Below are 16,068 nucleotides of genomic sequence, written 5' to 3'. Positions count from 1 at the left end.
GGTGTTGCAGATTTTAGCTTTGGGCTCCCAGCTGGTAGGGCCAATATCAGATGCTTTTCATGTTGCATTTGCACACGTTAACATAGTGGAGGTAAGGATGACCAACTTTGCTTTTGCTAGTAATGAGTTCACCGTAGAGAAAGTCTTTGGGGATTCGCCCATTGTCCATGTAGTGCACATATCCTATCCAGCATAGACCTCTTTGGTGAAGGAGGGTGAACATGGAAGGGATATATATATATATATATGAGTAAAACGATTCATAATTGTCAATTAAAAATCAGTTTCAAAAGGAAAAACAAACAAAATCAACTCGATTGTACGATCGTTTCGGAAACGGTGTTTATTTTATTGAAATTGACAATAATTTGACAAAAGTTTTGTCCTTCAAAAACATAGTCTCCTCATCAGCAAAAATAGCAGGTGGGTGGGGAGTTAAAGACACCAAAATAAACTAGCATTTTAGTCCTGAGTAAGGCAGATATTCCTGAAAATATTTAAAAACAAAATAAAGGAAAATTAAGTTATTAATTTTATGTTGATAAATAAAATAAAATAGAAAATTTGGAATAATATATATATATATATATATACATATATATATATATATATACATATATATATATATACATATATATATATATATATATATATATATATATATATATATATATATATATATATATATATATATATATACCTTATTTATTTCCATTATAAAATTTGTTTTAAGTTCAGTCAGTCTATCTTTTGGCATGTTGCTATATTTTGTCTCCGGATTGAAATAATTAGAGTTTATATTACTTTAAAACGCTGTTCTAATTGTTAAATGTTTAATGGTTAAACAGTTTGTGTCGCTGGAACACTAAGTTTAAAATTTAAAATTATATTAAACTAACAAGGGATACAACTGCAAATTTTGGAAAAATTAAATAGAAATTTAAAAAAAAAACACCTTTTATTGATCAAAGGGAGATAACTTCTAATTATTTATTTGTTGTAATGCTTAACATAGTAAGTACGGCCCAATCACGTTGACACACCGGTTCTCGCCAAATCACTGTTGAGCCTGGCCAATACCAGATGGGTGATCATTCTGGGAAGGCTAGGCGCTGTATGTAATTTCTGGGAAGTCACTACAAAAGCATCTACAAAGTTGTAGATGGCCTATGCCCCTTAGGGGTTCAAGGCTATGGATGGGATGGAGTAACATAGTAAAGATAAATGATGTCAATAATTATATAATAGTGATACTATATAAATAGATAATAATAGTTATAATAATGATTATAAATAAATAATAATAGTTATAATAATGATAATAATAGCAATAGAAATAATATTAATAAAATAAGTATGATAATAATAATAGTTATTAAATTAAATTAATTTAATAACTACTGACTTTTCACACGTCGACATAGTGGAATAAAAATCTTTTGGAATTCACCCATTGTCCATGCAGTGAATATGGCCCATCTAGCGTAGACCTCTTTGATGAACATTGGAGGGGATGTGTATTGTGTGTGTATATATATATATATATATATATATATATATATATATACACACACATATATATATATATAAAGCATGTTAAAAAACATGTTTTATTAACTACTTGTTCTTATTGTAAGCTCTATTTCCTATTTGGTTTTATCGAGCTTTTACATCTGGTTGAGATTACTTTGTAAATATTAACTCTTCAATATTTATAATATACTTTCGTTTTTCCATCTTGAATTATTTTGGTGAACTTAATTGTAATTTTTATTTTATGTATATATATACCTATATATATATATATATATATATATATATATATATATATATATATATATATTTTATTTTTATATCCTGTACTGAAGACTGAATGTTTAAATGTCATTTAGAAATGATTATTACTTAGCACTTTATCCGTTGTATACAGATTCCCAAGTTTGATAATATTAACCTGCCATTAATTATCAATTATTGTCTAAAAATTTCAGAAACATGATTATAGTTTTAATTTCATTAAAATACTAGAAAAAAAACTATGTACACTCCAGGCAGCTGTAATCTTCATTACAAAAAAAAACAAAAAAAAAAAACAATTTTTATTTCACATTCAGGTAATTTAGAGAAAAAACATAAAAAGATTATTGCAATTATGTTATATGATACATTTGAATGTTCAGGAAATTTACTGTGTGTGAACATAGTCACAGCTTTTTAATTATGGAAAAACAACTAAAAGGTTATTTTATATGGTCTTTGCTCTTATTCTGTCTACTATAACTGGATAACTCATCTAAAGCCGAGGGATTTGTTTTTGTATGCAAATGAATTCCCCATTATAACTGGTTATATAATGAAATGAATATTTTTTTTAAGTGAAATGTCGATTTTTCAAATAAAACAATTATGTATTACCGGATAATTTGAAATGAATATTTTGTGCATTTAGTCTAGTATTAAAGGCAGAAAATAAAATAAAAACTTTATGAAGATTTAAAAAATGAATACTGTTTTAGAAATTTAGAAAGAAATTAAAGAAGGGATAGGCATTTTTTTCATGGCAAATGTAATGGTTGTCATCATCATCACCTCCAAAACAATTAATATCACGATATGCACTACTGATAATGTGGAGAAAGTGGCTTAGCGTTAAAGAGACTGCGTGTTTGTGCCTGCAGAGCACAAACTAAGAATCAAGATGGCGCCCGCATGCGTTTATGTGGAAAAAAGTCTCGTGGAATCTCGGAGAATCTTGTACCCTGATTCGATAAATAACGAGGAGAGAAAAGCGGTTCGACGATTTTGAGTCACGAAAATGAACGGACGTGTGTAAAAGAAGAGGTAGAAGAAAAGAGTGTGGTGAACAAAACAAACAACGACTCGGTTGAAAGTAGAGTTGTAACGAACACAAGCTATTTCGGCATGACGTCAGGATTTGACCCCGAGCTAATTCCCCTGTTTGATGGCAGTAGTCCTGATCACTCAGTGCAGGAGTGGGTGGAAAAAGCAGAATTAATATGTCAGCTCAGTGGGGTGAAGCGTATAGAATGCGTGGTCCCAATGCGCCTCACTGGGGGAGCATATGCAGTATACCAGCAGTTGGCTGATGAGGAAAAAACAGATTTTGCCTGCATCAAGCGCGCCCTTTTTACAGCATTTGCATTAGATCCAATTACTGCATGGAAGGAATTCATGGCCCGAAAATTACATCCCAGGGAAACGGTGGATGTGTAACTGGCTGAGCTAAAAAATCTATCGGTCCTTTTTTGAGGGATGTCAGACAAAGGCTTGGTGTGCGCCTTTGTTGCAGGATTACCTAAGAGTGTGGAAGATCTGCTCCATGCCTCATCCCAAGTGGACGAGATGGACATATCGAAAGTATTGGCGCGGGCACGAGCAATACTAAAGAAAAGCCCTAACACTATAGACCAAGTGGCAGCTGTACAACCATCACAGGTTGGATTGCAGGACCTGGGCGCAGCTACAGCCTGCTATAAGTGTGGAGGACCCAACCATTTGGCCCGTGATTGTCTTTCGTCACGTCAACCAACTCGGAAACTTGATGGGCCGCAGTGCTACAAGTGCAAAAAATCGCGGACACCTGGCCCGCAACTGTCCGGGAAATGGGCAAGGGGAAGAAGCTACAGCGCCAGTCTTCTCCCCAGATCGTCATTGAGCAGGGCGCTACCCACTGTAAGCATACACATTAATGGAAGCGAGCGCCTCGCGCTTGTGGACACTGGGTGCACCCAGACTCTCGTAAGCAAGATATGCTGTGCCACTTGGAAAGCAGAGAGAATTCCGGTACTAACTGTAGGCGGGGGTTCACTAGCCTCTTGTGGGGTGAGCATTATCCGCGCAAGCATCAACGACGGGCCTGCAGTAGCCGTGCGAGCCCTGGTGATGGAAGGAGAGCTTCTCGGGTACGACCTACTCTTGGGTATGGACTTGATTACACAACTGAGTGGAATTACCGTGGACAGAACCAGCAAGGTACAGTTCTCCCAATGTGAGGAACATGTTTGTGCTGCCATAACTCTCGACGAGCCTGACTTTCATGCAGAGTATGATAGAAACACCAATGCATGGACGGCGTCTTGGAAGTGGTCAAACGATCAGCCACCAATATCCTTGCGAAACCGGTTATCGGAATATCTCCCACCCATGTGGCTAAGGGAACATTATAAAGAAGCACTGCAAACGTGGATCGACAATGGCTGGCTTCTTCCATACCCAGAGGATGAGCTTGGCCCCCCGCGAGGGCTGATTCCCTTGATGGCCGTCGTACAAGAGACCAAACAAAAGGTCCGCCCCATCCTAGACTACCGTGAGCTCAATGAGCATGTCGACCCATATACAGCAAGGGCTGATGTGTGTGCACTCAAATTAAGGGAGTGGCGACAGCAGGGATCGAACGTGGCAACTCTGGACCTACGCAGGGCCTATCTGCAAATACGCATTGAGAAGAAATTGTGACCATTTCAGACTGTGGAAATTAGAGGAACCTGATATTGTCTAACCAGGCTAGGGTTCGGTCTAAATGTGGCCCCAGGCATTATGACAGCAATCATGCATGCTATCCGGCAGCAAGATGAGGCAGTGCAACAGGCAACATCCTCATACATCGATGATATATCCGTCAATGAAAACCTTATGTCAGCGCAATCGGTTAGAACGCACTTTGAAAGCTTTGGACTGACATGTAAGGAACCAGAGCGTCTGTGCGATGGAGCAAAAGTTCTCGGCCTGCACGTGCGCAATAGCAAGGAGGGACTTTGCTGGAGAAGAGGAAGTCACGTTCCCAAGGTCCCAGCAGACATCACTCGACGAACAGTGTTTTCGCTTTGTGGAAAAATGGTAGGCCATTTCCCTGTGTGCGGTTGGCTCAGGGTGGCCGTGGCAGCCATAAAGAGACGTGCAACAGCCGTGTCGTCGGGATGGGACGATGCAGTACACGATGTCACTCTAAGGAGCATGTTGACAGAGACTGTGTGCAGAGTGACCAGTGATGACCCCGTTCAGGGAAAGTGGTGCGTCAGCGGGAATGAGTTCACGGTCTGGGTGAATGCTAGTTCACTGGCCCTTGGAGTTGCCCTTGCAATTAATGATTCCATTATTGAAGATGCCTGTTGGCTTCGGCCAGAGAATGATTCGAGGCACATAAACCTGGCCGAACTTGATGCCACATTGAAGGGCGTTAACTTGGCGCTTCAATGGCACGCCAAGGTTCTACATATTATGACTGACTCGGCATTCACTCATCGGTGGATAACCGATGCATTAAGTGGAAGAGCACGGCTGACGACACGAGCATCGAGTGAGATGTTAATTCGAAGACGGCTTGCCACCTTGGTCGACACCATCACAGAGTACGACCTGGCCGTGGACGTAGTGTTGATCAGGTCTGCGCTCAACAGAGCAGATGCTTTGACAAGAGCCCCTCAACGATGGCTTCTGGCTGGTGCTCGGAGAGATGCTGATAATCTGCAAAACACATGTGCAGCAGTTGTGTGTAATGTGGATGCAGCGCGCATCATAGACATTCATCGACAGTGTGGACATCCTGGCATCAAGCGGACACTGTACTTTGTCAAGATGATTGATCCAGGAGTAGGAAAAAAAGATATCCAAAGAGTGGTGGGAAGTTGCGAGGCCTGCCAATCCATCGACCCAGCTCCAGCACGATGGAAGAAAGGGGAGTTAGGAGTGAGTGGTAAGTGGCAGAGAGTGGGCATGGACATCACACACTACATTGGCAACCACTTCCTTACCCTCATCGATTGTGGGCCTACACGTTTCGCAGTCTGGAGACTCCTCGGGCGCCAGGACTCTTGTAACATTATTCGCCAGCTGTCATCCGTGTTCTGTGTTCTGTGAAAGAGGTGCGCCCGATGAAGTGCTGATGGACAACGACCCAGCCTTTTGCAGCCATCAGATGAGGCAGTTCTTACAAGAATGGAGTGTGCGGCTGCGGCTTAGATGCGCTTATGTGCCTTCTGGCAATGGTATAGCTGAGAGAAGCCATCGCAACATCAAAACAATTGCAGCCAGGAAGCAGTGCACCATCGCAGAAGCTGTGTACTGGTATAATCTCATGCCAAAGGATGGCGTCTCTCCAGGAACGGCGCCTGCAAACGCAATCTATCAGTACCGTGTCCGAGAAAAAGGAATCCACCCCGATACAACTGTGGCCACTGAGATAGAACGGAATCGATATGCCAAAGGGGATGCTGTTTGGGTGAAGCCGCCAGGAAACCGATGTACTGACAAGTATAAACGAGGCACAGTGACCGATGTGGTGAGTCAGCAGTGTGTCCAGGTTGATGGCGTACCCCGTCACGTTAGGGACCTACGGCCGGCGACACATGTACCACCTCCAGTGGACGATGAGAGTGATTCTGACTCTGAGACGAGTGGGCCATCGCTTTGGTTTGCACCATCCCTATCAAGCAGTGACTCTGATATCAGTACCCTCCACGGAGATGAAGCCTTCCCCGACCATTAGGCGGTGGATGAGAGCGCACGCAAAGACGAGAGCAGCACTGTCCCCCTTCGTAGAAGCACCCGACGGCGGCGATCACCACCCCCCTGTCGTCTCTGTGATCATGAGATCAGGGGGGAGTGTGGAGAAAGTGGCTTAGCATTAAAGAGACTGCGCATTTGTGCCTGCAGAGCACAAACTAAGAATCAAGATGGCGCCCGCATGCGTTTATGTGGAAAAAAGTCTCGTGGAATCTCGGAGAATCTTGTACCCTGATTCGATAAATAACGAGGAGAGAAAAGCGGGAAGAGAGACGATTTTGAGTCACAAAAACGAACGGATGTGTGTAAAAGAAGAGGTAGAAGAAAAGAGTGTGGTGAACGAAACAAACAACGACTCGGTTGAAAGTAGAGTTGTAACGAACACAGATAATAATAGTAATAATATTACATTTTTTTTGCTCAGAAATCTGCACGAAGGTGAGTAAAAAGTTCTATCGGAGGGAAATGTTGTACATTTCTCTCCTAATAATTACTTAAATAAACCTAAGGCCAAACGACATTGCTTTTAACAAAACAAATAATAAAGAGTTTATTTAGAAAAGGCGTGATTGTATCTCAGACTGAAGAGAAAGAAAGAAAGTGTAAATGTCTATTTAAAGGTGTCGTCTGCCATCAAACTGCAGTCGTCAACAAGTAGCAGTGAGAAGGGTGAGTGAGAGAGGTCTGTATAGGTCGCTTGCTGGCGTCTCTCTGGCGAGCAGCTGAGATCCCAAAGGGCTAAAAATAGTCCTTAAGGGGACAGCTCAAATCAATGCGCCCTGCCAACTGATTGGTCAGTGTGGCCGAATCACTTTGGCACTGGGCATTGATCCGCTTATAGTAAATAGTTAAATCACCCCCTGCTTAGGTGAAAAGCTGATGAAAAATAAAAGGTAGCAGTCTTTACAAAAATACAGAACACAAGGCAACGTAATGTCTGGAAGTTTATATTGCCAAAGAAAGAATATATAAAGGGGTAATGAGAATAGAAAGTTCCAGCTAAAATTTCTTTTTTTAAAAAAAAAAAAAAGAAATCGAATTTACAGGGGTTTAAATATACAAAGTTTTGCATAATTTTTTGGGCCAATGTACACAGTGGCCACTACGTGTAGTAGTGACATAGTTGTCATTTTCAGTATTCACTTCCGGTGTATGTTGTGTGAATGTAGGTGGGATATGTGTGTCTTGTGTTTCTGAGTCAAGAAAAGCTCTTTTCACACTGTCAACAGATACTGTTTCTTTTTTGCCCCTAATATCCAGAGGGAAAAGTTTAGAAGTGTGTGATAACACGCGATAAGGACCAGTATAAGGCGGTGTTAGAAGGGCTTTTACACAGTCTTTTCTAAGAAACACGTGTCCATGAAGAAATATCTTTGGGGGACCAAAGATTTTATCGTCTGCTCCCTAGGTTTCATGGGTGGGAGCTTAATAAAGTAAGCTTGTAGTCTGTTTATAAACAGAGCTGGATCTGACAATCCTAGTTCTATCGGGATCAGCATCTGACCTGGCAGCAATAGAGGTACTCCATAGACAAGTTTGGCTGGAGAGTATCCCAGGTCCTCTTTGATAGCTGCATGACAGCCAAGAAGGACAACAGGCATGTATTCGCTCCATCGCTGTTGGTCAGGGTAAGCACGTAAGGCAGCTTTCAATTGTCGATGGAAGCATTCTATCATCCCGTTTGAAGCTGGATGATAGCTTGTTGTTCGAATACGTTTGATCCCTAAAATCCTGGAAAGTTCCTGGAACAGGTGGGATTCAAACTGTGCTCCACGGTCTGTGGTAATTGTTGTGAGGACTCCATAGTGTGATATCCAGCCTGATATAAGGGCTCGCACTACAGATTCAGCCGAAATGTCCTTAAGGGGAATAGCTTCAGGCCACCGTGTGAAACGGTCTTTGCAGGCCAGGAGATAAATCCCTGACTGACTGGCCATGGTCCAACCAGATCAATGTGAACATGGCTGAACCGAGCATCTGGAGTGCTGAATGTTCCCAAGGGTGCACGGATATGGTTGTGCACCTTTGACTTCTGACAGGAAATGCAGGAACGTGTCCAGCCAGTGATGTCATGCCTCATATTAGGCCAGAAAATCTAGCTGTAATCAGTTTCACTGTGGCTTTGCATCCGGGGTGGGCCAGATTGTGTAGTGTGCCAAAGACAGCTCTACGATGAGTCATGGGAACAAACGGTCTAGGTAAATCTGTTGAAGTGTCACATATGATCTGCATGTCCGAAGTAGGCACGGGCAGATATGCAAATTTGCAAGTTGCGAATTCAGGTGACGACAGATCCAACATGTCCAGACTTTGCTGGTCTAAGGCCATTTGTTGTAAATCGATATCCAAATGTGAAGACAGAGAATTAATAGGGAGACCGGATAAAGCATCTGCCGCAGTGTTCTTTTCCCCAGAGATATGTCGGATAATAGCGAAACAAAATCCAAGTGACGAGTTTTGCAAGGTGAATATTTATCTGGCTTAGCACACAGTGCAAATGTAAGTGGACGGTGATCAGTGTAGATCACAAATTGTTGGCCCTCGAGTGAATGCTGAAAGTGTTTCACTGCGAGGTACATAGCCAGGAGTTTGCGGCCAAACGTACTGTAACGTTGTTTTGCCGGTTTCAGCTGCCTCGAAAAATATGCAGGAGGTTGTAGTTGTTGTTGGTGCTGTTGAGTGAGGTGGTTCACTCACAACAAAATTCAAGTTAGTTAACTCTGGGTAGGAGTTTAATAATATATGATATGGATCATCGGCAGAAGCGATGAAAAATACAGGGCCGATAGATGTGAAGTTCGGTTTTGAATCTTTGATGGAAAGTTCCGTATTAGCATCTATCAGCTGTTGTCTGCATATGTCAACTAATAGGTTGAAGTGATGCAGAAAGTCAGCGCCTATAATGGGATAGGGCAAATCAGCTATCGTAAAAACCCACGTAAAGTTTCTACGTAATTCCAAGTCAAGGGAACGAGAAATTTGACCGCACGTGGGAATAGACGAGTGATTTACCGCTTGCAGTGTGATGGGCGAAACTGGTGGCTTCTCGGTAAGGAGTTTCGATGGCCAAATGCTGCAAGCTTCTCCTGTATCAACCAAGCAACGCGCTTGGGACTGACTCCTAGTCAGTGATAAAATAGGCACAGTTGCGGGAGGTCTGTGGAGAATGTGCCGTGCTCAGTTCTTCAGACAATCGTTTCCCTGGTTCAAATATGAACACGGCATTGTACAGCGCCGTGTGTCCTTGCCAAAACGAGTATGATCGTAGTCCTGGCTTGCTAGAGTGACGGTGGTGATGTGGGGATGGCGAACGGCTCTTGTAGCGGCGTCTGGGTGATTGTGATCTGGCCACACTCAGCTTCCTCACCTCTCTGGTAAGCCGCTCGAGAGAGTCGTATAGCCAAGGAAGTGGCTTCTTGACTTGTGTCCCTACAGTTCTACTAGCAAAGATGTGCCATCCCGTTTTCTCTCTATCATCTGAAACCAGGGGGGGGGATCTTTAAATGACATCAAACTATATTCCCTGAGTTATGATTAAAAATGTTACTGGCAGGTTAATATCGGCATGCACAAATATAAAGCAGAAGCAAATGGAATAAGAACACAGATCCGAAGACAAACATGTATTTTATGTTTTGTTGGTTTTTATTTTTTGTAAAATAAATCAAATAACGAAGAAGAAGAAAAAAGGGAAGGAAAAAATAATAAAGTTCCAATGGTGATGAGAAGGAAGTGTCAATCAAAGTTCTGGATTGCAGGGCACAATTCTATATTACATCTTCGAGAAAGAAAAAAGAAAAAGAGAAATAAAATAATATACCTAATCGCTGTCAAAGTTGAAGTAACCACATGTGCTGAGATGTGTCAATATTATAGTCATGATAAGTTCGAGTTATATTTTCAGAAGGAAATCACAGTCTAACAGGTTTTCTGAAAAAGAGATAAAAGTACTGAGATTAAACAAAGAAAAATAATTTCTCCACCAACCTTTTCTTTGATTGCATATCCAGATAGAGAAAGTCCTTGTGTGGTTAATTACATGCCGGCATGATGCCTTCCCTGGGTGTGTTGGATATATGATGGTCAAATAACATGGTCTTGAGCCTTCCTCATATAAATCAAATTCACAATACTCGAATAACATGGCCTTTGGCCTTCCTTGCATAAATCAAATTCATGACACACTGATAGCATAACTTTTAACAAAAGTCCTTTTTCGTTTTGCTTTCTGGGAAGGAAAACATTCTTATCGCTTTGCGCTGTTTTTCAGATTCACAAATTCATTTTATATGAAGCGAAATATTTGTTCATTTAGTGCCTCTGTTTTATGAGTAGTCGGCTGGGGATCGAAGTTCACACCTCCATGGCTGACTTCAGACTGATTCCTTAAATCTTCAATCTCTTGCACGTGACTCAGCCAAGGTATTTAATATGAAAGGGTTAATTTGACTAGATAGCTTCTCGTTTGCATGCTGAAATTCTAAAAATAACTTGGGCTTACATGACGAAAGGCTTATCGTTAATGTCCATGACATCACCGACTGGATCATTCGGGATACTTAATGTCATCTGGGAGAAGAAAGTCACAATAACAATAATATAAAGAAAACTATATTTTATATATAAGAAAATAGGAAAATCAAATTGCATATGAATCGTATACAATATTAATTATAAACTGTTTATAAAAATAAATATGGAAACAAAGTATAATCTTCAGAATGTTTTGTAAGTGTTACTTTAGGGGTGGCCCTATAGGCAAATAGTGACATATAATGAACTTTTGAGTCAGGCGAGCAGTGCAGGCCATGATGACATCAAATCTGCAAAATAGATTGTTTCTCAGAAACTGAATCATAAAGACCTGTAAGCAAAACACAGAATAAGAAGTCAAATGAGTTAGACAAGATATTTATAAAAGTAATGCTGTACAGTTTGTCTGTCGAGTTGAAAGGAAATAAGTTTTTTTTTATGACTTTGCATTGGTAAGCACGCTAGGCACATTGCCAATAATGCGAGTTTGCTCATGGGACATTGTGACAGGCATTTGGCCAATAATGAAAAGAAGAAAGAAAATTTTGATAATTATTAAGCACGAAATGTTCCTCTTAAGATTTTTATTCAGTGTGTCCATTCATTTGTGTTAAGTTAGTTAACTAATTAATACAAGTTAGTCTCTCTCTCTCTCTCTCTCTCTCTCTCTCTCTCTCTCTCTCTCTCTCTCTCTCTCTCTCTCTCTCTCTCTCTCTCATGTATTAACTATTTCTTTCTCCAAAAATAAACTAAAACTCAAAACGAGCATTTTGATATCCATTTCTGTCTGAAGAAAAGTTTATTTCAGCTAGCTCCACTGAACCATGGCCAGAGTGGACAAAGAAGATGAAGCCAACACTAGACGAAATGGCAACTATAACGACAGTGGAAGAAAAATTCTTTTTCTTTTTGGCCAGAAAACTACATAGTAAGCTGAATCATTCCTTAATTAAATGGCGACTATAACGACAGTGGAAGAAGATAAGAGAATTGGCATTGTCATTGAACAGCCATTAAATTGTACTTTGGAGGTATTGGCGATCTAAACAGAGATAGCAAAAAAAGTTATAACATAGTCCATGGATTCATTATAGGTATCATACATTGCTACAAGGCCAGCTTGGAACTAAAGAGTTCAAAATAAAAAAAATAAAAAAAGTATCACAGCCATCTAACATCTTATAGAGGTTTCAAATGGAAATTTATTAGCATTCATTTCATATCCCCCACAGTATAATTATCTTTAGTATAGAATTAATGAAAGGTGAAAACACAGTGTCACCTACAAAAAAAATCACAAGCTAATCTATTTGTCCCAAAATATTTCTTGTTAAAATAACAAAGCAATTTTTCAGCTGGACCATTCGTTTCATAAAATGTTTCATTCTCTCAAATTTAATTGTACTTCATTATTGCCAAAGTGAATATTAGATACACGGAAAAAAATGACGAATGCAATAAAATGACAAAAGGAGTGCCAGCTAAATTCTTATTCTTTTTGGCCAGGAAACCACATAGTAAGCTGACTCATGCCTTAATTAATTCGTTTGTCATACAAATCCAATGTATTAGGTTTTTTAATATTTTGTCTTATTTGAGTACGTGTTGTAATAGATAATGTAGAAAGTAAAATTCTGTTCTAAGTGACACTCTTTTGGAGGTTGAAGGTTCAATCAACAGTGTGGGCGATACTAAGAATACAATTGCAAACTTCTATTCAGTCATGGCTGATGGAACGAGAGTATGCTATCCCTGAGGATTAAACCAAGGGTTCCATTGTAAATTTTGCACAGATTCTAAACTTTGCACAGAAGTTTGACAGAAAGTTCAGCAAAATACACCTGAAGAAGGTTGGAGGGTACATCTACCGAAGCATTGTGAAAATAACACTCAAAATGAGAACAGTAGCCTGCATAATCTAAATTCAAATGCAGTGCACTAGTACTAAAACAAATATCACATGAACACATTATACATGTCTTATGAAGACATGTTTTTTCAACACATTGTTAGAATTTGATAATTACTGTCATATTTCAGTTTCTGAAATAACATTTTTATTATCGCTAAATTAAAACTGTTATGGCTTTTAATTTTAATAACAAACAATCTAATTTGTCTAAATAGTCTTTTTTTTATCTTAGTATAAGCAATCCATGTCTCATAGAGGTGGGGGTTTCAAATAGGGTGAAATAGAATGACCTAAAAATTGACTAACACAGCATCCAAATAATTTTTTAATGAATAAATGATGAACATTATGAGATGCTGAAACAAGAATATAAGTCAGTCATGAGACTGCATGTAGCAGCGGTACATACAACAATTGCAACACAGCTTTAACAAGATTTTATGATTTTGAATTTCGATGAATTGATGTGAGATATTCTTTGCGTTAATGTGTCCAGTTTGTGATGAAATGAACCTGTTTATGTGTGGATGTTCCATTTACTTCTACTCGGACCCTGTTTCATATTTTTGAATATCAATATGGTAGTGGAAGGATGTACGATTTCCGTACTACACATTTACTCAGAAGCATTATTGGTTCTGATTTCCCTGTTTGGTTATCCAGCATACGTACATATTGTCCAGGGACAAGTGCTGGTAAATCATGAGCTGTTCTGTCATGATAAATTTTCTGCATATTCTGTCTATGTTCATGGATATGGTCAGGATTGGCAAATCTTCGCTTTGGAATTTTTCCAATTATGTTTGATCCCATAAGGTGATTGTTTCAAAGTTCAGCTGGGTTTGGACATTTGTGGATGATTGGTGTTGTTCGTTGGCACCGCATTGCTAAGTTAGAATTTCTTTCTGCTTGTTTTGTCTTAGTTAATGTTCTTTTGGCTGTTTGAATTTGTTATTCAATAAAACCATTCGATTTTGGGAACTTTTGAGATGATGTTATCTGATTGAATTGCCATTGTTGAGCAAATTCTTTGAATGCTTCACTGGAATATTGTGATCCATTGTCACTAACAAGTCTGGTGGTAATATCATGTGCAGAGAAAATCTGTTTCATTGATGAGATGAGCATTTGTAGTCAGGACAGTTATGTTCCATATAATTGGAAATTTACTGTAGTAATCAGCATGTATTAGGTATTCTTGATGCTGAGGATGCCATGTGGTTGCAAAGTTTCCTTTGTTTTTTGCTGGTAAGAATTGAACATTTCTTGATTATGTTTTCTATATCAAAATTAATTTTCTCATAGTGTATGACATCTTTGACTTGAAGAAATGTTTTTTCAACACCTTGATGGCTGTAATGCAGCTGATCTAAAATAATTTTCTGTTGGGTTTCAGGAATAATAATCCTTGACCCTTCATGGTGCTACCATCATTGTCAGATAGTTCATTCCTGCATGACCAGTATGACTGTATTACTGGCAGTATTTCCTCAATTGAGTCTGAGCATCTTATGATTTTTTGTAGATGATCAAGTATTGGATTGGCTTTTGTTTCCTTTCTTATCTCATTCAGGCACTCACTCTTGAATCTCACCAGATCGACACGATCATCTAGATCAACTGTATCAGTGTCGTCTGTGTTGAGGAGACAGCTCATAGTATCATCAAGAGTCATTTACTGTCCTGGTATAAACTGTATTTGCATCTGGTATTCCTGTAATTTGATCATTCGTTGTAGTCTAGGAGATGCACTAGTTAGTGACTTCTGTAGCATTATGACGAGTTGTTTATGATCAGTGAGTACTTTGCATTTACATCCTTATCGTAGGTATGTATGGAATCTTTTGACACCAAAAACAATTGCAAGAAGTTGCCTTTCTATGCATGCTTCTTAGTGTCTGTTAGAGATTTTGATGCATATGCAATGGGGTTTTTGTTTCAAACATGCATATTTTTGTTGTACTGGTATTTCAGCTGTGTTAAAATATGTTAGTGTGGAGTCTTGCCTGATTCTTTTTTTAAAGTTTTTGAAAATATTTTTTGTGATGTTTTTTCCAAAGAAAGGGTGCGTCTTTCTTTAACAGTCCTCAATGTATGTGTTTTGTCAGCCAGGTTAGGAATGGAAGGTGATAAGTATGTAAGAAGACCTAAAAGTACTTGAAGCTGTTTCTTACAAGTTTTGCTTTTATCTCTATTATTAAAGAAAGAAAAATAAAAACTTGACAAATTGATCAAAAATGTTATTGTGCAAGTCTGATTCATTGTATTTAGATGACATGTTTTGTATGTAAGTTTTTCTGAGTCTGGCTGGCATCATTTTCACTACAGATCATCCCAAAGAAAAATATGCTTTTTGCTTAATTTTACATTTTGTTGAATTCAACATGAGACCATTATACGCAGCTTGTTACATAAGCCTGTGTAGAATCTTATTGTGGTCATGATCTGCTTTGCTATAGACAACAACGTCAGCAGCCATTAACTTGTATTTGATCAATCTTCATTTGAAAAATGTTTTATGATACACTATATCGAAATGGCAATCTCTGAAAAACAGTATCTACCGTAAGGAGATTGGAATGTTGTTAGCAGTTGAGATTCGCTGTCCATGTGTATGGACCAATAACCAGCTTTAGCATCAAATTTAAAACAAAATATCTGTAAAATGGTGCATTAGCTCGTTTACTGTAAGAGTGGCATGGTGTGGTCTTTTAAGTGCTGTATTCAGATGTATTAGGTCTACACAAATTCTCAGACTTCCATCTGTTTTTACGTTAGTATGCTAAGCTTGAAACCCAGTCTCTTAGTTCTGTCACCTTTCTGATGATAGGGTTTTTATCATCTTATGTCCCTGTTTTATGCTGTCTTTTAGGGCAATCGGTTTTTTTCTAGGTGCATTAATGTGTGGTTAGATGCTTTTCTTGATCAATAGTCTCACAGACCCTGGCATGAAGCCAATTTTATTGAAACGATCTGGATCCATCTTTTTTAATGGTGCTATAAATGATAATTAATTTGAGTGGATCTAGCGAGGGTAGTTCTAGAACTGCTGGCCCTTGCACATCTACAATATAGAAATTGCTGTGGTGCCAGTCTGATTC

At 39.1% G+C, this 16,068-nt stretch overlaps 1 protein-coding gene across 1 annotated transcript in view; it reads right to left on the bottom strand.

Annotated features, from left to right (window-relative positions):
- Positions 1-368: 368 nt before the first annotated feature.
- LOC145256166 (GTP:AMP phosphotransferase AK3, mitochondrial-like) overlaps positions 369-16,068 on the bottom strand; it is a 410,511-nt gene continuing 394,811 nt past the window's right edge. Inside the window, exons 5-6 of the transcript XR_013863940.1 lie at positions 10,343-10,452; positions 369-487 (exon numbers count right to left, since the gene is read on the bottom strand). The gene's annotated coding sequence lies outside the window, so the exon portion shown is untranslated. The remainder of the gene's footprint in view (positions 488-10,342; positions 10,453-16,068) is intronic.

This window comes from Euprymna scolopes, chromosome 3 (genome assembly GCF_053919585.1).
Source record: "Euprymna scolopes isolate OS-2025 chromosome 3, ASM5391958v1, whole genome shotgun sequence".
Classification (NCBI taxonomy): Eukaryota; Metazoa; Mollusca; class Cephalopoda; order Sepiida; family Sepiolidae; genus Euprymna; species Euprymna scolopes.
This window is presented reverse-complemented; position numbering and strand designations above follow the sequence as displayed.